The sequence below is a fragment of the Petaurus breviceps genome, unplaced genomic scaffold (assembly GCF_028583685.1).
Source record: "Petaurus breviceps papuanus isolate PSGF00001 unplaced genomic scaffold, PetGlider_PUasm1.0 189, whole genome shotgun sequence".
NCBI classification, from domain to species: Eukaryota; Metazoa; Chordata; class Mammalia; order Diprotodontia; family Petauridae; genus Petaurus; species Petaurus breviceps.
Genome location: NW_027185809.1, coordinates 33107220 through 33135210, shown reverse-complemented (window position 1 = coordinate 33135210; position 27991 = coordinate 33107220).

Sequence of the window (27991 nt, the reverse complement as noted above, 5' to 3'; positions counted from 1 at the left end):
GAAAGAAAGAAAGAAAGAAAGAAAGAAAGAAAGAAAGAAAGAAAGAAAGAAAGAAAGAAAGAAAGAAAGAAAGAAAGAAAGAAAGAAAGAAAGAAAGAGAGAGAGAGAAAGAAGGAAAGGAAAGAAAGGAAAGGAAGGAAGGAAGGAAGGAAGGAAGGAAGGAAGGAAGGAAGGAAGGAAGGAAGGAAGGAAGGAAGGAAGGAAGGAAGGAAGGAAGGAAGAATATGTTTCATTCTCCTCTGACTCCATCAACTATCTCTCTCTCTCTGGAAGATGGCATGCTTCATCATGAATCCACTGGAATTGTGGTTGGTTATTGTGTTAATCAGAGTTGCTAAGTCTTTCAAAGGTGATTTTCTTTACAATTTTCCTGTTATTAAAGTCGCTATTTTCCTGGTTCTTCTCATTTCACTTTGTATCAGTTCATATAAGTCTTTCTGAATCTCATAACAGATTTTTCTGAAACCATCTCTTTCATAATTTTTGCAACACAATAGTATCCCATCATATTCATGTACCATAACTTGTTAAGACATTTTCCAGTTGATGGCATCCCATCAATTTCCAGTTCTCTGCCATTAAAAGAAGAGCTGCTATAAATACTTTTGTATTCTTTTATCTCTTTGGGGTATAAACCTAATAGTGATAGCATTCAAATGATATGCACAGTTGATATGCACTTGCTTTTTGTGCAAGCTCCAAATTACTTTCCAGAATGGTTGAACTAGTCTACAATGCCACCGGTAGTGTGAATTAGTATACTTGCTTTCCAAGAACACTTCCAGCATTTGTGATTTTCCTTTTTGTCATCTTCACCAATCTTATGAGTATGAGGTGGTATCTCAGAGTTGTTTTAATTTGTATTTCTCTAATTATTAGTGATTTAGAGCCTTTTTTCATATGATTATTGATGGTTTTGATTTCTTCCTAAGAAAACTGCTTGTTCATATTCGTAACCATTTATCAACTGTAAATGGCTCTTATTCTTACAAATTTGATAGTTTGGATTCTTTTTCCTTTGAAAACTGCCTATTCATATCCTGTGACAATTTATCATTTGGGAAATGTTTCTGTTTCTATCAATGTCCTTCTTCAGCTATGGCACCCATAATTGAAGACAGTACATCACAGCAGAGTACAGTGAAATTATCATCTCCTTATTCCTGGAAACTACTCCTATTTTAATGTAGCCCAGGAAATCAATAGTTCTTGCTGTTGTTGTTTCTTTTCTACATCATACTATTGACTCATATTGAATTTGCACTAAAACCTCCAGATCCTTTAGAGAATAACTACTGTCTATCCATGCCTCCCTCCCATTTTACACTTGCAAACTTGATTTTTTTTTGTACCTACATGCTAAATTACATTGACTGGGACATACTTGTGAATGACTGTAGGATTTTATTTTTTTTCATAAAATGCTTTACTAACTTCTAGCTTACATAATTCATTTCCACAAGACTTTGAGTTACAAATATTCTCTCCATTTTCCCCTACCCACCACCCCAAAATAGAGATCCCACTGGATACCCCCTCCTCCAATCTGATCTCTCCCATATCTTCTCCCATACCCCCTCCAACTTTCCAGTAGGGCATGGTGGATCTCTATGCTCAAGTGCTTGTATGTCTTATTTCCCAGTTACATGTAAAATAATATTATTAATAATAATTATATATATATATATATTTTAAACATTTGATTTTAAAACTTTGAATTCCAGATTCGTTCCCTTGATCCCTTGTCACCCACCCTTACTGGAAAGATAAGCAATTCAGTATAGGTTGTACATGTGTAGCTATACAAAATATTTCCATAGTGGATATATTGTAAAAGACTGACTATATTTCCCTCCTTCCTATCCCACCTCCCACTTGTTCTGTACTCTATTTTGATCCTGTCCCTTTTCAAAGTGGGTGCTTCCAACTTCCCTTCCCCCAGCCTGCCCTCCCTTCCATCATCCCCCCTCTCATCCTCTTCCCTCCTACTCTCCTGTAGGATGCCCTATTTAGTGTGTATGTCATTCCCTCCCTAAGCCAAATTCAATGAGAATAAGGTTGGCCCATTCCCTTTTGCCTTTGTGTTCTTCCCCTCCATTGTAACCATTTTCCCTTGCCTCTTCTATATGAGACAGTTTACCCCATTATGTCTCTCTCCATCTTCTCTCATTATATTTCTCTCTCATCTCTTAATATCACCTTTTAAGTATCATCCCTTCCTATTAAATTGGTCCTGTGCCTTCTATGTATGTATACCTGTACACATATATACACACATTCACATATGTATTCATACACCCATATACCCTTTTATATAGACATATATGTATATATATGTGTGTGTGTGTATACATACATATATATATATATTATATATATATGCATTTCTATTCCCTTCACCTATTCTAATACTGAGAAAAGTTTCATCCGTTACAATTATCATTTTTCCATGTAGGAATGTAAATATTTCAACTTAGATAAGTTCCTTATGATTTCTTTTCCCTGTTTACCTTCTCATGCTTCTCTTGTTTCTTGTATCTGAATGTCAAATTTTCTATTCAACTCTGGTTTTTTCATCAAGAATGCTTGAAAGTCTATATGGGCATATTAATACATATGTGAATGTATATATGTTTACAGATATACATAGATAGAGGGCACAGAACCAATTTAATAGGAAGGGATGATATGTAAAAGTTGAAATTAAGAGGTGAGAGAGGAATATAATGAGAGGAGATGGGGAGAGAGAGAATGGGGTAAATTATCTCATACAGAAGAGGGAAGGGAAAATTGTTACAATGGAGGGGAAGAACAGGAAGGCAAAGAGGCAAAACCTTATTCTCATTGAATTTGGCTCAGGGAGGGAATGACATGCACACTAAATAGGGTATCTCACCCTACAAGAGAGTAGGGGGGAAGGGGATGAGAGGGAATGATGGAAGGAAGGGCAGGCTGAGGGGAGGGAACTTGGAAGCACCCACTTTTGAAAAAGGACAGGATCAAAGTAGAGAATAGAATTAGTGGGATAGAAGGGAGGGAAATATAGTGAGTCTTTTACAACATATCTACTATGGTAATGTTTTGCATAGCTACACCTGTACAACTTATACTGAATTGCTTAACTTCACAGTAAGGGTGGATGACAAGGGAGGAAGGGAAGGAATCTAGAATTCAAAGTTTTAAAATCAAATGTTTAAAAATATATAAATACAATTATTAATACTATTTTACATGTAATTGGGAAATAAGAATAAGGCATTGGGCATAGAGATCCACCATGCCCTACTGGAAAAGTCAAAGTGAGTAGGGGAGAAGATATGGGAGAGAGCAGACTGGAGGAGGGGATGTCCTGTGGGACCACTATTTTGGGGTGGTGGGTAGGGGAAAAATGGAGGAAAAGTTTGTAACTCAAAAGATGGTGGAAATGAATGATTTCTGGGAGTTAATAAAGTAAACCAGAAGTTAACAAAGCATAAAAAAAAGAATGCTTGAAAGTCCTCTATTCCACTGAATGACCTTATTTTCCCCTGAAACATCATACTCAGTTTTGCTGGGTAGGTGATTCTTGGTTTTAATACCAGCTCCTTTGATCTCTGGAATATCCTATTCCAAGCTCTTCGATCCCTCCGTGTGTGGAAGCTGCCAGATCCTGTGTTATCCTGATTGTATTTCCTTTCCACAATATTCAAATTGTTTTCCCTGGCTGCTTGTAATATTTTTCCCTTGATCTGGGAACTCTAGAACCTGGCTATAACATTCCTAGGAGTTGTTTTTTTTTTGGGGGGGGATCTTTTTCAAGAGGTGATCGGTGGATTCTTTCAACCTCTATTTTGCCCTCTGGTTCATCAGGGCAATTTTCCTTGAGAATTTCTTGAAGGATGATTTCTAGGTTCTTTTTTTGATCTTGGTTTTCAGGTAGTCCGATAATTTTAAAATTATCTCTCCTGGATCTATTTTCCATGTCAGTGGTTTTCCCAGTGAGATATTTCACATTGCCTTCTATTTGGATCTGTTTAATAGTATCTTGATTTCTCATAAAGTCACTAGATTCCATTTGTTCCAGTGTAATTCTGAAGGAATTATTCTCTTTATTGAGCTTTTGAGATTCTTTTTCCATGTGGCAAATTTGACTTTTTAAGGCATTCTTCTCCTCGCTGCCTTTTTGAGCCTCTTTTGACATTTGAGTTAGTCTATTTTTTAAGGTGTTATTTTCTTCAGTCAGGTTGTTGACTCTCACTTCATAATTTTCTTGCATTGTTCTCATTTCTCTTCCCAATTTTTCCTCCACTTCTCTTATTTGATTTTCAAATCCTTCTTAAGCTCCTCTATGGCTGTAGCAGCAAGCACCCCAAGCGTCCTCAGGATTTGTTGCCAGCACAGGTTCTTGGATCTGCTTTGTTAAAGGAAAGCAACTCAAAATGGGTTAACAAGCTTACTTTAATCAGTCAGACATATATCGTTTACCTTGTTCAGGGGAAAAGGTCAGCACCCCGAACTTCAAAGTATACAGGCAGAATTATCAAGGGGTTTATATAGCCTTCTCCTGGCTCAGAGAATGTAACAACCTTTTGGACCCACTGGCCAATCAAAAAGTATCTACTGAAAAACAAGCCTCCCACCCCAGGCTTCAGGTGCACTTTAGCCTAGGGGCAGGGAAGATCTTCCAAATGTAATGGTTGGACAGTTTGAAAATCTGTCTACTTGATCTGTTTCTGTCTTGATAATTCTTCCTGTATACTTTGAAGTTCAGGGTGCTGACCTTTTCCCCTGAACAAGGTAAACGATATATGTCTGACTGATTAAAGTAAGCTTGTTAACCTATTTTGAGTTGCTTTCCTTTAACAAAGCAGATCCAAGAACCTGTGGTAGCAGCAAACCCTGAGGATGCCGGGGTGCTTGCTGCTACAAAATGGCGTCACAAACAGGATCTGCAGAGTAAAAGGAAAGTATGGGGACTGGGATAATTGTTTGTTTCCCAGTTGTGTTAGCTGTGACACTGTGGAAACGTGGAGCAGGAGAGAAGAATGGCCTGCATGCAGACTCCACTGAGCTGAGAGCAGGAATGGTGAGCTGCCTGCATCGGGACCTGGGCAGAAGTCAGGAACGGCTGCCGCCTGCGGGAGGAGAAGGAGCCCAGGAGTTCGGAATTCAGCCACAGGAAAAGATAAGAACTGAGCAGCAAAGCAGGGGCACTGAGTGTGTTTCCTGGCTGCATCCCACAGTTTGGGACCCAGGGGGAGGATGGACTTGTGACTATGATGGGTGGGATGAAGTGCCTTGGACCCCCAAGGACCCCACCTTGTTGGTTTTGTTGCCCAGCCCCCTCTCTGTACTTGGAGGCAGGGGCTGGAGCTGTGTGAGGGGAAGGATACCCCTCCCCCCCTCTCCAGAGAACTTTATTTGAACTCTTGTTTTGAACTGAAGTGATAATGCTATGTACTTTGTGTTTGTTTAAGGCCCAGTGGCCACTTTGGTAACTTTAGTTCTGTACCTTGAAAATGTGACCTAAGAGATGTTTAGTCCTAATTCAAAAGCAAATTGTCTATGCTATGGGCATGAAAGATCTTGGGACCGAATGTAATGGGAATGCAAATTTGGAAGATCTTCCCTGCCCCTAGGCTAAAGTGCACCTGAAGCCTGGGGTGGGAGGCTTGTTTTTCAGTAGATACTTTTTGATTGGCCAGTGGGTCAATAAGGTTGTTACATTCTCTGAGCCAGGAGAAGGCTATATAAGCCCTGATGTGTAGCTTTGTTTTGGGGGGCTCACTTTGAGAAGTGTTCTGTGATTTGATCTGTATGCTGGGAAGCCATTGTCTGGAGCCCCCCCGGCTTTGAAAAACCCAGATGTTGAAACCCAGATGTTGACTGGGTATGGATGTAATGGTTGGACAGTTTGGAAAGCTGTCTACTTGATCTGTTTCTGTCTTGATAATTGTGCCTGTATACTTTGAAGTTCGGGGTGCTGACCTTTTCCCCTGAACAAGGTAAACGATATATATCTGACTGATTAAGCTTGTTAACCCATTTTGAGTTGCTTTCCTTTATCAAAGCAGATCTGTGTTGGTAGCAAACCCTGAGGACGCTTGGGGTGCTTGCTGCTACAATGGCCTGTAACCAGCTTGTATTTTTCTTTGAAGCTTTTGGGGCAGGAGTTCTGACTTCACTGTCTACCTCTTGTTACATGCTTTGATCCTTTTTGTCCCCAAAATAGGAGTGTAAAGTTGGGTTGCTCTGCTTGCTTTGCTTCTCTCAATTGCTCATGATGCCACTCAATTACTTGACTTTTGGGCTTTTTGCCACAGTAGGACTCTGCTACCAGACAGGGGAGCTTCGTCCCAATCGCTGGGGTTTTCTCAGCTGCCAAAGGTATTAGTTGGGTGCCCTCTCTGAAGCCTCCACACACTCTGGCAAGCTGTTCACATACCCCAGGACCTCCACCCTAGACCTCAATCCAGATCCAAGAAGGTTAAAACAACAGTGATTATCCCTCAGACTGGTTGCTTGGTCCCCCTACAATCTGTAGGCCAGGAGCTGAAGCTGCCACATGGCTGTGGCTGCATGGCCGTTGCGCCTCAGCTGCTTTTCGCCCTGGGGGCAAAGGCTGACCACACTCCCAAACTACTGGATCCCAAAGTCCACACTGCACTGACCTCTCACTTTGTCCTTAGCATATATGTGTTGATAATTCTATAGACCACCACAGCTGTGAATGTTCTGAAGTCCCTCCAGCCAGCAGCTGGTGAGGCCTGCCCTGAGGCTAAAACCTCATACTCGCATTGGGCTGGGGTCGGCTCCCAGAATACTGTGCTGGCCACTCCCTGCTGACCTGAAGGATGGAGCAGAGTCAACAGGAAGCTGGGAGTCAGAGAAAGCTAGAAGGTTGGGAGGAGACGACGCTTCTGAGGGAGACAGATAGGCTTGTGAGTAGATATTGGTCTTGTGTTGGTTTGTGGGAAGGCTAAAGGATGGTGTGGCTCTCTGCTATGTTGTGGTGCATTAGCTTCTATGTTACTATGATGGATTTAGTTTCCTGGTTTTAGGATTTGGTTTTCTGGTATCTGAACAAATGTTTTGTTTCTGTCTTATATAAGGAGAGTTTGTTATACTTTGTGATCGAGCACCATGCAGGTATATTTATGGTGACCACTGGCACTGTGAATATTGCATTGGTGCTACATGTTGATATTTATAAAGGTGAGGATCTGATAAAACATGCATAGCAACAAAGGGAAAAAAACTCAGTCTGAAATTCTACCAACATTTTACTCCGATACATCCAAAGCATTTCACTGACCACCTTGCCTAGAGCTATATTACAATAAGTACCCAGAGGCCCCCAATAGATCAACCTATAAGTTAGTAATCAGATACTTAAATAACTAATATAAATGTAGGAGTTCCTCCCACTATTACAACCATGTCTGCCCATCCTGTGCAATACTTATTTGTCTTTTCCAAAATAAAAATATTCCTATAGGGAGTCCATTTAATATGTTAACGTCCTTCTTCACATTCTCTTGACACTGATACAAAGGTACCAATGGAGCACTCTGACTGGCTCCCTATCATCCTTTATTCTTGCCACCTGATCAACTAATTTCCATGATGATATTTACTCTTATTCTTCTTCAGAGTTCCTCATTGGCTATATGTTGCATCTTGCCGACACCCATTGTGCACTTTCCCATTAATCTCTGTGTGATACTCATCTTTACTTTTTTCCTCCATCACAGTGATAAATACCTTCAGTAGGTATATATTTCTATGTTTTATGCCTGGGATAATGCTTATTATGAAAAGTTCACTGAATAGGGTTATCTCTGTTGTTATACCTTCCAATGAGGCTTGAATAACTTGATGTCAGGATAGAGGGCACCTTGCTATGAAATAGGTTATAATCAAATGCTCATTTGTAATGAACAAATAATAATCACAAGGCTCTCTGCATCTTTTAGTTTATTGTGAGATGGTAAAGATGTGGTTTGTTATTGAGTACCACTTTTGAAAGTCTCCCTTCTAATATCCTCCTCAGTGATTGTGCCTTTCATTGAGAATTCTACAGATTCTCAAGGATTTTCTATAAATGAACAAGTAAAGGTTAGCAGTCATTAATGTAATTCATTTCTTTTTTGTTGTTGTTAACAAAGTTTAAAATATTTTCCACCCCTTTATGGCACCTCCCTATCTTCACATATTCCTTGCTTACTGGTCCATCCTTGTTCTCACTATTGTGTCAATTCCAGAAGAGATCTCCTCTATATATACTTGGTCCCATCTGGCTGCTGTGATGGTAGGGTCCAAGTGTGGTAGTTCCACTCTCCTTGACAGAAAAACAATTGGACCCTAATATCACATTCCCAGATAGTCTTATAGAGAAAGTAAAAATGGCACTACAGAGAATAAAGATGGAAAAAAAACAAATCCAGATTGAAACAAGTATATATAGAGTAGAGCTATGTCAGAGGTGAGAAAATCCAAGAACAGAATCAAAAGATGCTCAGTAGATGACAACCATATGAATTCAACCAGCTACATGCTGATAAAGAAGTTGGAACAAATGGCTGGGTCATGAATATTTATTTAAAAAACAAAGGGGTTTTTGATACTGATATAATACCAGGTCATTGCTAACAGAAGTTGCTGGAATTTTTTCCTTAAGGAGATTGAACTTATTGATCAATGCACATCTTGCAAGAAAAACTAGAAATTATGTAAAATATCATTGAACATTTGCAAAAATTTAGCACCTACTGAATACCTAGAAAGTATGATAAAGTAATCAGAATCATACAACCAAAACACGTGATCTTTCATAAGCTAAAAGATTAAAAGATCCCCACATTACAAATATTAATCCTAAAATATTCTTTAAAATTCAGCAAATAAACTCTAGTGGAACTAGAGAATTTAGCACAAATAAACCGTTGTCCCCAGCCACCTGGTCATTATATTGACATAAATATTTAAGAGCAACATTTTAAATATGTACTGAATTGCCACACTGTTGCCACACTGAATATAAGCAACTTTCAAACAATGTGAAATAAAAAAAGTTTGAAATTTATAAAGACAGTAGAAATAAATAAAACTATGTGGAAATTGAATGAAATGTGTATCAACAATGTTATCTTGTCTGCTATCAGGTTGTCTCATAGATGCTTTCAGTAAACCTAGAGAAGATGAAATGACATCCCAATGCTTTTATTCAGTTACAAAAGGCAATCATTTTACCCACTTGAACAATAATCTGATGAATATTAAACATAAAAGAGTGACAGGATAGCATTCTATTTCTATCTGAACTCCATTGAACATACAATGAAAAGAGCAAGAATAACATTAACAATAACTGACGCATGTAATCCTTTAAGGTTTACCAAGTGTTTGTACATTTATTATCTCTTCTGATATGTTGTTAGTGCTTAAACATTTTCCACTTCATCTCTAGTTCAATGACCTTAGAATCCAAGAGGATATGATAAGAGTTGATTGAAGAAAGGACATAATTCCGGTAAACTGGATCATTATTTTTTTTTAGAAAGAAGCCAAAGGACATTTAATCACCTGTCACTTTTCCAATCTTGTAGCTACTGAATTCTCTTTAGATATATTTTGTTGTCCAGTCATTTTTCAGTCATGCCCAGCTCTTTTCTCCCATTTGGAGCTTCCTTGGCAAAGATACTGGAGTAGTTTACCATTTCCTTCTCCAGTTCATTTTACAAATGAGGAAACTGAGGCAAACAAGGTTAAGTGACTTGCCCAGGGTCACATACCTAAAAGTGTCTGAGGCAAGATCTGAGTTCAGGAAGACGAGTTTTCTTGACTCCGGACCTGACACTCTATCCACTTTTTCCCCTAGCTGCCCTCCAGATAGACATTACACTCTGAAATCTAACTAAATGAACTTAAAATTTAAAACAAAAAAAATGTTAAATCAAGGAACTACAACTTGTAGTTTTCTGTTGCTTTTATTCTCAGATTCAGCATCATGCTCACTCAACATAAAGGAGTAAATAGATAGCCAAAAGAACTGAACCTGAGTAGAGAGAGGGAGGATAGAGTCATGAAGTAGAAAGTATTCTTTGAACCAAATCAAAGGAAATCAGACCAAGTACAAGGCTAGGAAAGCTCCAGCAGAGATGACGAGCCATCACTGTGATAAATTCTCTGAATAATCCTAAAGAAAGCCCAAGCTTCATAGGGAGTAAATGGATGTCCAAGAATGCTGCCACTAAAGATCTTGCCTGTTATGAGACTCCAAACAGTCAAATGCAACAGATGCAACCCATGCTTCAGCAGCTAGGAAGGCAGGGAAGTGAGCTAAGAGTTACAATAATCACCACTTGATGTTAGTAAAGTGTAAAGAAGAGTTTTGGGTTCACATGAAAGGACTTTTAGGTCTCAGCCAACACATAGTAAGGTGAAAATGTGGAGCATGGCTAATTGTATACTTCAATTTAGGGAAGAAGAAGGCTGTAAAGCGAGAGTCTCCAGTAGTCCCTCAAGGACCACATTAAAAGAATTTGCATGCAATCTGCATATGCCTACACTACTTGGTGTAAGGTGGGGAGAGGGGGGAGGGAATGACTTGCAGTTAGGAAAAGAACCTACATCTTTATCTTAGTTCCCAGCAACTGATGGTGTAACTTTGGTTTAAATTTTCTGAGCTTCACTTTCCTCATCTGTAAAATGAGATTAATGAGGCACTTCTCACCACTCCTGTAAGATTATTGATAAAACAGACCATAGTAAACTTTAAAGTGCTATATAAATATGAGTTTTTATTTTTACATTATGTGGCTAATTCAGGAGTTATTTTCATGCTTCATGCTTAAAAAATTATTTTAATGTTTGCTTATTATTACCATTAAACCAGTAGTTTGCTGATGTTTTTCTGATTTGTTTCATCCTCTCATGATCATTATTTGCCTAACATCCAGAACACTGAGCTTTGAGCCAGGAGGACCTTATTTCAAATCTAGCCTTGGACATTTACTAGTTATATGACCCAAGACAACTCACTTAACCTCTGTCTGCCTCCATTTCCTCATCTGTAAAATGAGGAAAATGACAGTATCTACCTGCCCAGTTACTATGACGAAGTACCTTGCAAATCCTAAAGCACTATAAGAATCCTAGCTATCAGACTGGGTTCTTCTCAACAATGCAAGATTATAAGACAACTCCAAAAGGACTCATGATGTTGAGTCATTGATCCACATCCAGAGAAAGAATTATGGAGTCTGAATGCAGAATGAAGCAAACTACTTGCTCTCTCTCTCTGTTTTGTGTTTTGTTTTGTCCCTTCTTTCTCATTTTTCACTCCATTGGTTTTAATCCTTCTTTATAACTTGACTAATGTTTAATGTGAAGGTATTTGTAGAACCTATATCGGGTTGCATGCTGCCATGGGGAGGGAAGGAGAGGGAAGGGGAGAAAATTTGGAACTCAAGGGATTGTGGAACTGAATGTTGTGAACTAAAAGTAAATAATATTTTAAAAAATAATCCTATCATCATCATCAGCAGCAGCAGCATCATTATTGTAATCTGATATTCTAGTACAGTAGAAGATAAAGAGAGCCAGAAAAAAGGAACAAAGGAAAGGGTGTTATAAAGGCTGTTAAGCTACTTTTTCAGGCCATGATCATAAATTGCCCTTGGATTCATATGGCAAACACTGTTTCAGGAATTTAATACAAAAGTCGACACAAAAGAACCAAGAGTCAAGATGCATTGAAACTCTGCCAGACTTTGCTATTGTCTCATGGGACAGTCAATCAGAATATTCTGTGCCTCAGTTTCTTTATGACCTTGAGGTGATGCTAACCTATCATTTAAAGTAAAAGAGAAATTTTAAATAAGAAAAAGAATCTTGCAAAGAAAAATACCAAGTACACACACACACACTCCTAATTACCTGCCTATGGAGATATAAATGTGTCAGAAATTTTTATGAACATTGGAGAAAATATTACTATCTTTAGGTGAAATGTAACATTTCAGCACATTTTAAAGACTCCAGTTATATAGTAGAGAATGGCATGGTATCACAGAGCTTGGAAAGATCCTAGAGATGATCTTGTACCTTAAGATTTTAAAAAAATATTTTAATTTCATTTTATTTATTATTGTTCTGCATTGAATTCCCAACTGTATCCCTCCCTATCCACCCCACACTCCAGAAGGTCACATTTGAAATAGATTTGTAAATATATATAAAATCAGGGCAGCTAGGTGGCACAGTTAATAGAGCACCAGCCCTGGAGTCACGAGGACCTGAGTTCAAATCCGGCCTCAGACACTTAACACAAAACTAGCCATGTGACCTTGGGCAAGTCACTTAACCCCAATTGCCCTACCTTCCCCCCTCCAAAAAGCAAAAAGCAAAAATCTTTAAATATATATATATACTATATATATATATATAAAATCATACTATGCATACTTCTTTTTATCAGTTCTTTTTCTAGAGATGGATAGCATCTTCCTTCATAGGTCCTTTGTTGTTGATTTGAGCATTTGTAATACTCAGAATAACTTATTCACAGTAATTATTTGAACAATATTACTATTACTAAATACAATGTTCTCTTGGGTCTGCTCATTTCACTCTTCATTATTTCATGCAAGTCTTTCTGTGTTCTGCTACAATCAACCTGCTCATTATTTCTTATAGTGCAGTTATATTCCTACATAATTATATGCCACAATTTGTTGAGTCAATCCCCAATGTATGGGCATTCCCTCAATTTCTATTTCTTTTTCACCACACAGAGAGCTGCTATAAATTATTTTAGCATATATAGGCTATTTTCCTTTCTCCCCAATCACCTTGGGAAACAGACCTAATAGTGGGAAAATTGGGTCAAAAGGGTATATATAACTTTATAACTCTTCAGGCATTATTACAAATTGCTCTCCAAAATAGTTGTATCAGTTCACAATTCTACTAACAATGTATTAGTATCCCATTTTTTCCTCTAACATTTAACATTTTCCCCTTCTATCATTTTAGCCAATCTGATAAGTACCTTTAGATTTAATAGGGGTCAAATTCCAAAATGTAGCAAGGTCTGATGTTCCCAGTACTGAAATTCCTTGAACAAAATTGTTCTGGTTAGTGCTCAGAAGAGACCACCTAATGATGGTTCTACAAAGTAAAGCTAGGGACAAAATTTCATTCCATCTTTCTGTCCTCTTTTTCTAGTTAGCCCTGGTATAATGAGAATGGGAATTTGAAGATCTTCCCTGCTCCTTAATAGAGCTAGAGGGAAGTTTGAAGACCTCCCCTGGTTTGAAAGTAAACTCTGCCCCCTGATAGGCTGAATGTGTTCACATGGAGCCTGTGGTGGGAGGAGTTTGCTGAAAGGAAGCAGAGCCCACAGGAAGCTGGTAGTCAGAACTAGCCAGATGATGGAGGAGAGAGGAGCACATTAAGGAGATAGAGAGGTTTGTGAGTAGATATTGATCTTGTACTGGTTTGTGGGAAGGCTAAAGGATGGCATGGCTCTCATTGTTATTATGGCTTCTGAATATTTTTGGTACTATGAAGGAATCAGCTTACTGGTTTGGGGATTCGTTTTTCTGGTGTCTAAATAAATGCTTCAGTTCTATCCTCTATCTGAAGAGTTTGGTATATTTTGAGAGGGAATGTCATGCGATACTTATAGTCATGGTCTTTATTGTGATCATGGGTGCTATAAATATTGCATTGGCACTACAACTGATTTAAACCAAAAACCAACTATCTAGGTAACACAGTGTAGCACTTGCTTTTGTCATGGACACATTGAGTCCCCTCACCTGAGTGCCTGTGAAATCTGGACAGTATACCAGCACCATGCCAGAAAACTGAATTGCTTCCATTTGAATTATCTTGGGAACATTCTGAAGATTACCTGGTGGGATAAGATACTGGACACTGAGGTCCTTCAAACTCTACTTCAGGGAGCACTGCTCCAATAGGCTGGCCATGCTGTTTGAATGCAAAACATACACTTGTCTAAAAAACCATTTTATGGAGAACTCACACAGAGCAAGTATTCACATGTTGGTCAGAAGAAGTGATGCAAGAACGTTCTCAAGATCTCTCTTAAGAACTTTAGAACTGATTGTGTGACATGGGAGACACTGGCACAGGACCACTCAGTATGGCATGCCCACATCAGAGAAGGTGCTGTGTTCTATGAGCAAAGCAGAATTGAAACAACTCAAAGAAAATGCAGGATGCATAAATTTAGAGAATCAATCCCAAATGTTCACACAGACTATTTGTGCCCAACCTGTGGAAGAGCATTCCAAGCTCGTATTGGTCAGCCACAGTCAGAAACACTAAAACTTGACTCTAGCATACTGATGGCATTTTGATACTCTTCAAAAACGAAGGACAACAACCAAAAAACCAACCAACCCACTTGTTCTCTGGGCTGACTTGCTCTCCCCAACCTATCAATTTTAGACTTTGTAGAGAAGACCACTGCAATGTGGCTATACTTCAACCTCTTCCAAGATCTTAAGGGTGACCTTGTTGTGGGGACAATGCACTCCCTGTACTCATCTCTGTAACTTCTGAATCTCTACCAGTGTGCTTCTTATTTACATAATGTCAGTCTATCACAAAATGACATTAATACCCCTTACATATAGAATATTTATTTAGAAATATGGCATGAATAATCAATGCATCATAATCACTTAATACAGGCAAATGTAGAAATAATCAATACATCCTAGTTTACACATAAACCAGAGTTATATTCTCACACAAGTATACACAGTATCCATGGGGAAGAGTAAGCCTATACTTATAGAAGCCTAGCAGGGAGATATATAAATGAATGCCACATATGTGTTCAGAACAACTTACAATTCTGGACTACAAACAGTGATGTCCTTGGTCTCTTTATCAACAACAGATGTCACATAAACCCATTTCTCTCATGCTCCCCTTCTGAACCTTATTACTCCTCTGTTGGGCAAATGTGTTTCTCTTCTACTGACAAACTGCTAATGCAGTGATGTGCCCTTCTACCTTACAATCACTTTTTAAAATGGAACTAAAGTAGTGTTGCTTTGTTGTCATGATAAGCAGTTCCCTTAATCCAGAAAACTGAAAAGCTCCTCAGAATGGCTCTCTGGGCAATGAAAACAAACCCAGCCAGCCTTCAACTGAAAGCTACATTGTCCAATAAGCTTCTTCTCACAGCAAAGCAAAACTCAGGCTGTTTGCCTATACAAAGTACACAAGTCCAACCAAATCTTCACTCAGCAGGATGCTGTGTTGTGCAATCAGCTTTTAACAGAAAAACAGATACAGAGCATGCCTTGTCCCTCTGCTTTTCCTTTCCTTTTTTTTTTTTTAAAGAAATCGGGGTTAAGTAACTTGCTCAAGGTTACATGGCCAGTTATTTCTGGGTGTGGTGCTAAGTGTCTGAGCCCAGATTCGATCCCAGGTCGTCCCGACTCTGGAGCCAGTGCTCTTACTCGCTGTGCTACCTGGCTGCCCCTGCTTTTCCTTTTCAAACCAATCAGGGACCATGAAGAACAACCTGGTGCCTTTGAAGGGTTTTACCTCTGTCTAGGGATGGGCAAAAGGGTAGAATTCAACTTTCTCCCAAACGCCTTTAGCCTTTCTCTAGCTAATCAACAGCTCCAGGACCAGGATCTGAAGATATCCCATGACCTGGCTGTTCTTGCTCATGTCTTCTCTCTCAGTGTCCTTTTATCCCTCTCTTGATGTACTCTTCAACATACTCAATGATTCAAATGACTCTCCTGGCACTCAGTGGGTTCTCTTTTTCTTACAAAGCAAAAGTCATATATTTCATCTTTCTGTTCGTTATGAAACAATAGTCTTTATTAGTTTCCAAACAGTTATTTGGTTTATTGCTTTGTGAATTTTAACCTCTCAAGTTCTAAAAATAATGACATGTAAATGACCTGAGGGACCAGAATTCCCTGCAACCTCAGTGATTACTCTGTCCTCTAACAGATCCTCTAACTCCTCTACTCCATCTTCCTACTTTGTGCCTGACATTTTAATGGGCTAACTATGTTGATCTACACTTGAATTTTATCCATTTTTGTAAACAAAAGTTATTTTTTCTATCGCTTTCTGCAACCAAACTGTTCACTTGCAAAAGGAATACTACTTTATATTCTTCAAATTTAAATTTTCTTCTTTATGCAAAAACTCATTTTCTGCCCCAAAAGACTATTGAAAGAAACCTGAAAGTTCCCTTCAACAATCAAATTGTTCCCACACAAAAATGGGCAGTACCTTATGTTGGGATGCAAATAACCTCTGAGTTTAAGGAAAATATGTTTTTTTTCCAGGCTGCACTCCACTGAACCATGCATGGAGCTAGGCTTTTAAGAGAGAGTCCCTATTTTCACAGGATCTGAGGACAACATATAAACTGCCTGAAATACAAAGAAGCCCAGCAAGTATCCACTGATCCTCAGCAGAGAAAAGCACTTGAATTCCATGAACTGAAAACAAACTGTCCATAAATTGTACACATCATGGAGGGCATTCCAGTTATTAAGTGATTAAATTGTCTAATCTCAGGAGCAGGGATTTTGATGTTGAAAAGTACAGAATATTTCTCCTGGGACAAGGCTGAATGAAGCCTTTCCACTGAAAGAACCAGAGAAATGAAAGACATCATTAATAAATCAATGACAGGAAAATGAAAATGGAAGCAAATGAATCAACTTGGCTGATTGAGTCACAGATTAAAAGCAGTACATCCATTGCTGCTATAGGCGCATTAACAAATATGGTTGTGGGATCAGGTGGTTTTTTATACTAATACTTGGAATAATTAAGCTTCAAAAGGGATTGTAACATTAATCAATTTTTAACAAGGTATTTGGTACCTCCCCCAAACAATAGGAGTCATATTTTTACTGTTTTACCTCTTCTTTGGCAGGCAGTAGAAGATTCAAGGAATAAAAATTGCTGCCTCATTTTGGCTCCATAGCAAGAAACAGGCAAACAGCTAATTTAACGTTCAACTTGTGTTTTGATTCTTACCAGCTGAAACCACTGAACTGAGCTTAATTGATGTTAAATCCAAGCTAATACATTCCATCCTAAACAGTAAAAAACAACTTCCCTAATGAGGACAACTCAGTCTCTACTTCAGTTCTCTTTCCTTTTATCATAGATACTGATCTCAATTTAATTTTGTTTCCACTAAAGGTATTAGCAAAATTTGAAAATTGTGGCTGCAAAACATCTTTCTCTTCTGTTACATAATTTCTATTTTACTTACTCACAAATGAGTTGCTTACTTAGCAGTAAACTAGACAAATTTCAGTACCCCACTTAGTAAGTATTCATAAGTAGAGCAAAATTGGCAGGTGTTGATAACATCCATGTCCAAAGAAAGTGTAGGCATAATTTCAAGGTGTTCTCCCACAGAGTAGAGGTTAAAGCTAGAGACGGGCAAGTTAGACAGTTCCCTGGGGTGTGATAAACATTGAGTTTGCAAAAAGGGACACTTCAGAAATATTTGCTTTGATGATTTATTTTCATACTTTCATGAATTTCTAGTTTAATTCACATGGGTACTTACTGCCTTTGCTGACACAGATCCCACCTCCTTCCTGCCTTTTCATTCAATTCTAATCAGCGTTTTCTCATAAACCCTCTATAAAGATTCTGCGTAAGGCACTGGGGGCTTTTCTCTTGTTTACTTACACTCTCAGGGGTACCAAATGTGCCATTTGAGCTATCTATTTACTGCTTCACATTCCCTGTTTACGATGAACAACTCACCTCCCTTTTTCAGTCATACATAACTTTGATCATGTCCTTTCTGTTACTTCTTGTACACAAACCATAATTGGTAGCATGATTCAACCTTATATTCATCAGATATCTTTTCCATTACCCTTTGAATCGCTTGAAATTTTAATTCTTCTGAAATGATTATATCCTATAATTGTATGTATAATGAATGTAGTCATCTTATACCATTAATTGCACCTTTCAACACTTTTCTCAAATGTATTAATTCCATTGCTTTCATCAATGTCTTTGTTTTTGCAATACTGATTTCTAAACAGCTACTTTTCAACATTTTATCCTGATATTCTTCTTAGCTGAACTCGTTCCCTTATTTCTTCTTTTGTATTTTAGCTGATTTAAATTCTTCCTTTAATGTGTGTGTGTGTATGTGTGTCTATTATCCATTTTATTGGGCCTTAAGGAATACCTTTCTGTGTTGCTGAAGCTACTATTGATGCAATTTGGGTACATATTTCTTCTGATATTTTTACCTCTGTTCCTTTTATTCCCTAACAGTTTTCTGTTGTATTGGCCCTTCAATTTGTTCATATTTAGAATGATTTAAAATTTTCTTGTGAAGATTGCCGGAAATTGTAATTCTTGGAATATATGTCACTTTTTTGAGATGTGGAGGACTTAAGAACATTTTCAATTTCTCACTTTGCCACCTTTCCCATATGCTAACTATGCTGATACCCGAAGAATATTGGTGCTAAAGAGAAAGAATTTTAGTGAGCAGTTTGGGATGACTGAAAGTGTTGCACAGTTTCCCAAATGTGGCCTAGCCTTATTTCCTCCTTCTGCTTAATTCTAGTCCTAGCTCACGATCCATCTGCAACCCCTGTCCAAGATACACATATTGCTTCACTAATTCAGTGGGCTGCCCATCCAGCTGTTTGTCTGAGTAAAATGCATTTTTCTTCCACTTTGCTTTTTTTTGCCATTGACAAAAGTTAGTCTATCTGTTTTGCTGTGGAATGCACCGAGAAGGCTTTACAGAGTTGCTAAATGTCCACTGAGAATCAGGAGAGTTTCAAACACCCATATTTTCAATGCCAGAAAATGTTGCTATCCATGTCATGTAGGCAGAGATGTGCTGGCGCCAAGTCAGGTAGGCTTGTAAGAGCTAGTTGTTAAACTTTTACTATAAGCATTTGCACCTCAGAAATCAATAAATGCTACAAATTAGAGGTTGATGTATTATTTTGTTAATTATCTACCAGGACTGGGGAACCTGTGGCCTCGAGGCCACAATGATAGATAAAAATGTTAAAAATGCAGATTAAACTTGAAAGTGTACATTTTTTTTTGGAGAGCCAGTTGTTAAACATTTACCAGCACACCCCTGAATGTAGTATTTATTTTCTGAAGCTAATTAATATATTAAAGCAAATGATGAAAGCTTTAATTGGGCAGTAATATGCAAAGGGAGAAATTTCTAAACTTAACTTTAGTATCTTTTCTGATTAGGGCAGAAAACCAAGAGGAAGGAAAGACCATACTTCTTTGCATTCATCATATTGATCTGTTCTTACAGTACAATAATATACCATTATATTCATGCATTCCAGTTTGCTTATCTATTCCTCAGTTGGTGGACAGTTGTTTTCTTTCTAGTTTTTTTTTTTTTTTTGCTACTACAAAAAGTGCTGCTATAAATATCTTAGCTTAAATTGGATCTTTATTTCTATCTTTGATCTCCTTAGGGTATACACCTAGCAGTAGAACCTCTGTTTCAAATAGACATTTGACATCATATAGACATTTTAGTCAGTTTCATAGTCTAATTTCAAATTGCGTTCCAGAATAGTCGACCAATTTGCAGCTCTACCGAAAAGGTATTAGTATGCTTTTCTTTCCACAATTCCTCTAAAAATTGATTCTTCATATCTTTTGTCATCTTTATCATTTTTTGGGTGTGTGGTGAAACTTCAAAGTGGTTTTTACTTGCATTGTATTGAATAGAACAAACACTGTCTTTTTTTTTACAACTTCACAATTTGGTATCTTGCGCTTACATCAAGTCAATTCAATATTCCTTGGAAGATGTGATGATAGAAATGATATTGTTTAATTACCCTTTGATAATACATATCAGGTGAGACATAAAACCAGGAGCTGTAGGCTCACCAAACTGTGATGGAAATCTAAGAGACTTCACATTGAAGAAATTCCCTATGAATGGTGATGCCCCCCCCAGATGCTTTTATTTTCAGATGACATTAAGATCTAGAATACAGTAAAGTTTCTTGGAAAAAAACCTCTAATCACTTAAGGGAGTTTTTGGCTTGTCCATCTACACAAGAAAGACCAAAAAGATGAAAACTGTCTACTGCCTAGATTTCAACATACATTTGGATGGACATCTTATAGAACTTGTTCAACACCATGTGTATTTAGAAAAAATCAGTTTAAATAGCCAATGAGTTGAAGACATAGGAGTGACTCCCAGAAAACATGGGCACTGGCATGTGCAATGGTAAGATGCAGGCCTATTATAATCCAATTCATTGCTTACTCTAATGTAAAAGTTAATTTACTATTTACTATATCTAATTGACCCCTTCACACTGCTGCCAGAAAATACCTTTTGATCATCATGCAAATTCTCCTGAGGCAGGACTGACTAGAAAAAAGATAGTGGCATAAAAATTGTGGAATTGTGAAAAAAATATTTTTTCCTTATAGCCTTTTCATTGTGTATTTGCAGGTAGCTTATTATTAATTAAATTATTCATAATTATTAATAAATAATAATAATTTGTAATTATTAATTTGGTCTGCACCTTTAGGGAAGAATCTCCCTCTAGCAGTACAGAGCATCAATTGTTATAGTCTTAAAGAGTTATTTGCCTGCCCCGGTTCACATGGTCACTATGTGTCAATCAATCCATAAACATTAATTAAGCATCTAATATGAGTACTATGTGCCTGGAACTGTGCTAAGCATTGGGGAGACAAAGAAAGGCAAAAGACAGTCCCTGACCTCAAGAAGCTTACAATCTATTGAGGGAGCCAACATGTAAGTTAATATATAGCAAGCAAGCCATACACAAGATAAATAAGAAATCATTAACAAAGGAAGACACTAGAATAAAGAGGGGTTGGTGAAAGCTTCCAGTAAAAGATGAGATTTTAGTTGGGACATCAGGGTCACCTCTCTATCCACTATATCACCCAGCTTCTTTTGCAATTAATAGACCCCATAATTATATGAGTTTAAGTGTAGAAACTTATGTCCCTTTAAAATTTCAGATCAGACTTGCAGAATTAGACTGTAGAAGGTCTTAAAAGTCACAAAAGTATTTTGCTAACCACACAACTGATGCACTAAAGTAATGTTTAATAAAGATAAAATCTGATAGCAGTACCCATTATCACCAACTCCCACTGTAGCTTGGGAACAGGAGTCAGGAAAGCTAGCAAGAAGCCTTGGAGATTGTCATGGCCCATACAGCTAAAGGGGGGGGAGAGTTTACTGAGGGGCCAGACTAGGTAGAAAAGCTAATGCTGAAATGGCAAACTCCTGTTAGAAGAAGAAACAGTGTTTGTGCCAACCACATGGCCTCTCTTACTTTTAAAGGGTCTTTACTGTAAAAGAAATGCTGATTTCTTTCTGGTTTTGCACATGTCAACACATTGACCAGCTTCTGCTCAATATGAAGCATTTTGAATCAGCAGCAGCAACGTTTCAGTTCATTACCACCTGCAAGGTCAGTCAGTTTCAAGCTTACAGATCCAATACAGGTTTTCCTGATTCTGACTTCTGATGGCCAGAGTCAATACAGTTCTCTCAGGAGTAGAGGAGAAAATTTAGCTATTCACTGGGCAAATACAGATCTCTTCAGCTAGAATGGGAGTTCTCAGCCTTTCTTGTGACATTATACTCTGATCATCTTGAGAGCAAAAACTGTCTTTTGTTGTATCCACAGCACTAAGCACAGTGCTTTGCAAATGTTGTGGGGTGGAGGGGAGAAAGAAGCATTTATTCTATGTAACACTATATGCCAGGTACTGTGCTAAGAGCTTTTACAAATATTATCTCATTTGATCCTCCTAACAACCCAAGAAAGCAGGTGCTATTATTATCCCAATTTATAATTGAGGAAACTGATGTAATCAGAGATTAGGTGACTAACCCAGGGTCACATAACTAGCAAGTATCTGAGACCAGATGTGAACTCAGGACTTTCTGATTCCAGGTCCGGCACTCTATTTACTGTACCACCAACTGCCTTATGTAGTAAGTCCTCATATTTGTGGACTGACTGTCATGGATCCCTTTGACATTCTGGCAAAGCCTACTCACCTCTTCTCTGAAGAATAGTTGAGATGATTTAATAACAAAAGGCATTAAAGTGTCAGAATTTCCATAAATTTATTGAACAGATAAAACCAAACAATCCACCAGAATAGAAACTCAGTTAATTAATCCATGTTGTGATTTTTCTTCAATAAATGCCAGAAAATAAATACAGGGACCATAAAAGTTTTGTTATGATCTATATAAAATGTTGACTCCCTTTGTCATAATCACTTTCATTTTCACTGATAATTAATATTTTTATATAGCACCTACTATGTGTCAGGCACCATACTAAGCTCTTTTAAAATATTATCTCATTTGATTCTCACAACAACCCTAGGAGGCAAGTGCTATTATTATCCTCATTTTTCAGTTAAGAAAACTGAGGCAAACAGAGGTTAAGATATTGCACAATATTACATAGCTAGTGCGTATTTGAATCTAGATTTGAACTCAGGTCTTCCTGACTCCAGACCTAGCACTTAATCCACAATTCCACCTAGTCAAATCTAACAGTACTGATATAAATAGTTAACTGTATGATAATCAACTAAACATCTGAAGAAAATTATTAATAAAGCTGTAGGGTGGTTTCAAGATTTAATATGGAAATCTATTTATCTTATCTGAAGAATAGGAATTTTTCTTCCGGCCCCTCCATAATTTTGCTAAATATGACAGACATGATTTCTACCATGCCCTTAAAAGGTACATGATCAAAAAGAAGGAAGCTATATGCAAAAGTCCGAGCTATATACTACTAACATCCCTACTAGAATGTCATTATAATTTTAAAAATGTGCTCCCCAAGAAATTTTTCTCTCAAAAAACATTAAGATTCATATTGCTGCACAGCATATAGCAAATTTTAAATCATATATTTAGCTGAAAAATAGTATTCTACTAAAGTATTGATGATCAGTAAGCACACATTGGTTAGAAGGATGATCTTGGCTCTGAGTGCTGTAATGCTTGTGATCACCACGGTAAAATAGAATAGGTGTGACTGACCATGCAGATAGCTTAAGAATTGCTTCAACTCTCCACCTGCATTCTTTCCATTCAGTGTACACAGTAAGCATTTAATAAATGTTTATTGGTTGGTTGATTGATTGATAGAAAAGGGTCTTCCCCGGGGGCGGCCAGGTGGCGCAGTGAGTAAGAGCGTGGGCTCCAGAGTCGGGAGACCCGGGATCGGTTCCAGGCTCAGATACTTAACACCCACACAAAAATAACTGGCCGTGTAACCTTGAGCAAGTTACTTAACCCCAATTGCTTAGGGGTGGCCAGATGGCGCAGTGAGTAAGAGTGCCGGCCCCAGCGTCGGGAGACCTGGGATTGGTTCCGGCCTCAGATACTCGGCACCCACACAAAAAATAACTGGCAGTGTAACCTTAAGCAAGTTACTTAACCCCGATTGCTTTTTTAAGAAAAAAAAGGGGGGGGGTCTTCCCTAATGCCATGTGTGGAGTGGACAAGTCATTGCACCCCCTGCCTAGAATCTACAAATAATTTTTCAAGACAAATACCATACTAAAAACACAGTTCTGTGATGCTTCCAGGAAGATGTCATCAGGAAGAGATATTTCACCAGAAGAAACATGTGAAAAACTTTTTTTTTCCTTTGAAAGAATACATTCACAAATAACTGCTTTGAACTCTTCTGTAACAGTTCCTTTACTGACTGGCCTCTTTCCAGACATCTTTAAAACAGGTGGAAGCTGTAATGGAAAAATCAATGCTGTTCTCTTTGATGATATCTTTGCCCTCTCTTTAGACATAGATACAATGAACTGAGATGATCCATCCAGTGTCTTCTGAAGCTTCAGTCAGTATGTCTTGTTTTGCCTTGGATCATCTCCTTGTAAACAATATTTTTGCCAAAATAGACAGCTTGGGTCAGCCAGGAAGGAAGGCAGATAAGGACATGATTTCAGCTCTTGTTGGTTCTTCCCACTGAGTGTAGGTTTGTGGAGTGTGAATAGGGTAAAGTCTGCTTATTTAATAGAACAGGGACCAAGAAGATTACAGAGAAATTGCTCTGAGCCAAGACCGAAATAGATCGTTACAAAGCAAAATCAGAGCAGAAAGAATAATATTGGATATTAATATTATATTTTACTGTAATATTGACTACCCTGGCCCACATTGCTTGAAGACCAGGTGTTTCATTTCACTTTTCCCTTCAGGTTCTTTGGTCCATTAAGAGTGTTGGGGGATGTTTAGGCTTTCTGACAATGGTTTTAGCCCCTAATAATTATATTCACTCAGTTGTTGGGGTCAGTCCATATGCCTTTGGAGTATGCCCATTTCATCTAACATGGAGGCACCCTAAGGGACATGAGTGACACAGGAATTCTGAGTGACACAGGTCTTCTGAGGAAGACCTCAGAATATCAAACTTGTCTTGAGGTTCATTGAGTTGATCTGCAAGGGAGCTCCACCAGCACGACTGAGACCCTTCTGAAGGAAAAAAGATAAAACTTATATATGTATAAACCATGAAGGAGGTGGAAGGCTTCAGGCAAAAGGAAATTGGGAGGGGATGTTTCAAGAACTGGCAATTATGTAAGCTGTTTTTGTCTGTCCTTTATTTTTAAAGAGGAATGGTGACATCACAGAGTGATATCTTGACTTGTGCATGAATTGGATTTAAGTGAGGCAGAGTTGCACAAAGTTCTCAGCCTCACTCTCTCTTATAAAGTCATTGAAGTCTAGTAGCAAGACAAAAGCCAGGACAATTGGCAATGTCCTGTGGTGCAGTCGATGACCTTGGCATCTTCAATCACTGACCAAGCTCTAAGCATTTCATAGAACCTACTTCAGGTGCCGTAACTGTTGGAACAAATTGTTCTCATCTGCCCATTCTGTCAGGGGAAGTCTTCACATGCTTGGGGCAGACATCCCCCTAACTCACCAAGGTGTCCACTGTGCTTCTTGGAGCCACAGATGAAAGTTGAGCACCAGGTGGACACCCAAGGTGGATAAGCAGCCCTGAAAAGAGCTTGACAAGCCATCACACCAGAGGTGCTAGTCCTCCTTGGGCACCCATACCCCCCAATTAGGATAGGATTAGGATATGGCAGTTAAGTGGTACAGTGGATAGAGTCCTAGAGTCAGGAAGGCTTATCTTCCTAAGTTCAAATCTGGTTTCAAAGACTTACAAGCTGGATGACCCAAACAAGTCACTTAGCTTCAAAAAGGATGAATCACCCCAATATCTTTGCCAAGAAAACCCCAAATGGGGTCGTAAAGAGTTGAACATGACTTTGCAACCACAATATGGAATAGAATCTGGATTTATGATTTCACTGATATGAAGAATTCTCAATTGAGGAAGTTTCTTCTACCATTGCAGGTTTGGATCTTCTTCTATTAGATAAGATACCTTGACCTGAATGACCAAACTAATTCTTGAAATTAGGGAACCTTTGAAGTCTCCTTGAACAGATGTTATCACAGAATGTTTTTGTGGAAGAATTATTGGGATGGGGAGCTTGGCAAGAAAGTCCTTTGATTGGAGAGCTAATGCTTAACACAAGTTGTAGGGAGTGGTGCTCAGTTTACCAAGATATGCTCAATTTGTTATCCACAGGGGTTTGCTTGGGTATACCCAGATCATCTAACATGGAGGCACTGTTCACCTGCTACCATGTGAGTGGGCATAACTTCCTTTCATTGGTTGCATAGGTGAAACAGATTATAACAGGCTGAGTCTTTAAAACTGGCTAGATGGAGAGAATCGGTCTCTTTCTGGTTCATGGTCTTTCCTCCTGCATCCAGAAGTTGAAAATCACAGTGCATACACACTACAAATACCATGAAATGAAACAATAAGAGAGGAAGGGCTTCCTTCCCTGGATCTCCCTTTTATTCCTTGACTCCAAGGTTTCTCTTGGCCTGGGGTTGTTTGTTTTTGTATTGAGTCATTTGTACTTCTCAGTTTCTGGTACCTGCAATGATCTTTACCAAAGCAGGATTTCAAGCCATTGGTGACCTTGGAGCCAGGATTCCAGGCATGATGCTATAGCCACCTGGGCAGGGAAACCCTAAAAATGTACCTAGAACTCAAGCCCAAGGAGGTTTTGAACTTGGAACATGGGACTGCACAATATAGGAACTGAGTTAAACTATGAACCTAATCCCTTTCACCGATCCAAAAACTGAAATAGTGCAAGAAGGAAGAAGGATTGTGAGCAGGAAAGAGAAAGAGAAAGCAGGAAAAAGAGAGACTCTTTAAATCTGGCTAGTTTTAAATTGTATTATTCTAGCTACATGCCCTATCAAAGGAAGTAAGATCCATCTAAGAGAGTGCCTCCATATTAGAAGACCTCCTTACATTACCAGTGTTGTAGTTAACTAGTCCTTTCTCACGCTCTTCATGTAAGGTAAAGACCACGATGAGGTTGTGGAATAATGAGGTGTAAAGCCAAGCACAAGCAGCTTTCCAGAGGACTGCTACTGTGAACAGCTTCAAGGTTCTGATTATATAGTATAGTGAACTCTCAGCAGTAAATTAAGGCAAAACATTTACAGAAATCAAGGTACAGCATTCACAATGTTATGACATAACAATTTATTACTAAAATGGCCACATAGTTTTAAACAAAATACATTTATTTAGTAACGCAATCATTTAGTAAGTTCTTAATTCAATAATCCTTAAAGAGGCTTGCCTCTCAGTCAAAAAGTATTCTTTCTTCTTAATTGGAGATTAGTTTCCAATCATCCTTAATTCAACCATCCTGAAAAGGTACAGGATACAGAGTACAGAGTTCACCCCTAGGCCACAGTAAATCATGATCTTCTCAGTTTGCATTAAATGCCCAAGGAGAAGTCTTTTCATCTTGACTCGAGGCAGGCTCTCAGTTTCCATGGTTCCTCTTCCATGGTCCCAGCTTCTGCCCAAATCTACCCAACTGTCACCTGAGTTCAAAGGAAGACAGCTCTTAGTTCCTTGTCCAGCTCCTTGTACAGCTCCTGTTCCATATTGAAGCTCACAGTGTCTAGTCCACCTCAAGACTTTCACAGTTTCTGTTCCTGGAAAAACAAAGCTTAACAAAGTCACAACAACATTTATTCACATTTCCAGCATCCTCATCAATTCACTTTCTGCCTGTGAAATCAACATAGACCCAGCAACAAGGTCTGAGGAATCAACACAAGTCATCAATATAGTTCCAGGGCCTCTGAAAACATCAATAAGACCCTCCTCCAGGATTTCTGTAAACATACAACAAGAAAATCCTCTTTCAGGGCTTCTGAACCAGTAATAATGTCCCAGAGCTTCTGTAACAATAGCAACATCCTCTATCAACAGACAAATCTGACAAAGTAACATCAAAACAAAGTACCGGCACCACAGCCATGCTTCCTCCCAGTTCTTCTCTCCTCTCACTTCTCAGTTCTTCTCAATTCTCTTTTCAGTTCTTCTCAGTTTTCAGTTCCCTCTCTCCAACAGGAGTAGCTCAGCCTCCATGCTGCTTGCTCCCAGAAGTTTTGGCTCCCAGCAGTTCTAGTTCCCAGAACCTCCCAACTCACAGAAGCTCTCAGAAGCTCCCAGGATCCCAGCAGTTCTCTTTCTCTCTCTGTCTCTCTCTCTGTATCTCTCTCTGCGTCTCTGTCTCTGTCTCTCTGTCTCTATGACTCTAGAAGGCAGTGTAAAATCCTGTCTCTCTCTCTCTCTCTCTCTCTCTCTCTGTCTCTCTCTCTGTCTCTCTCTCTCTGTGTGTGTATCTCTCTCTGTCTCTCTCTCAGCAATTCTGGCTTTCTAGCTTGGACTTTTGCTTATATGGTATTAGCTCCTTCCTGTTCCACCCCTTCCTGTTACATCAGCAACTTCCTCCCACTGTGGGATTCACAAGTTCTGTTTCTTAATACTTGATA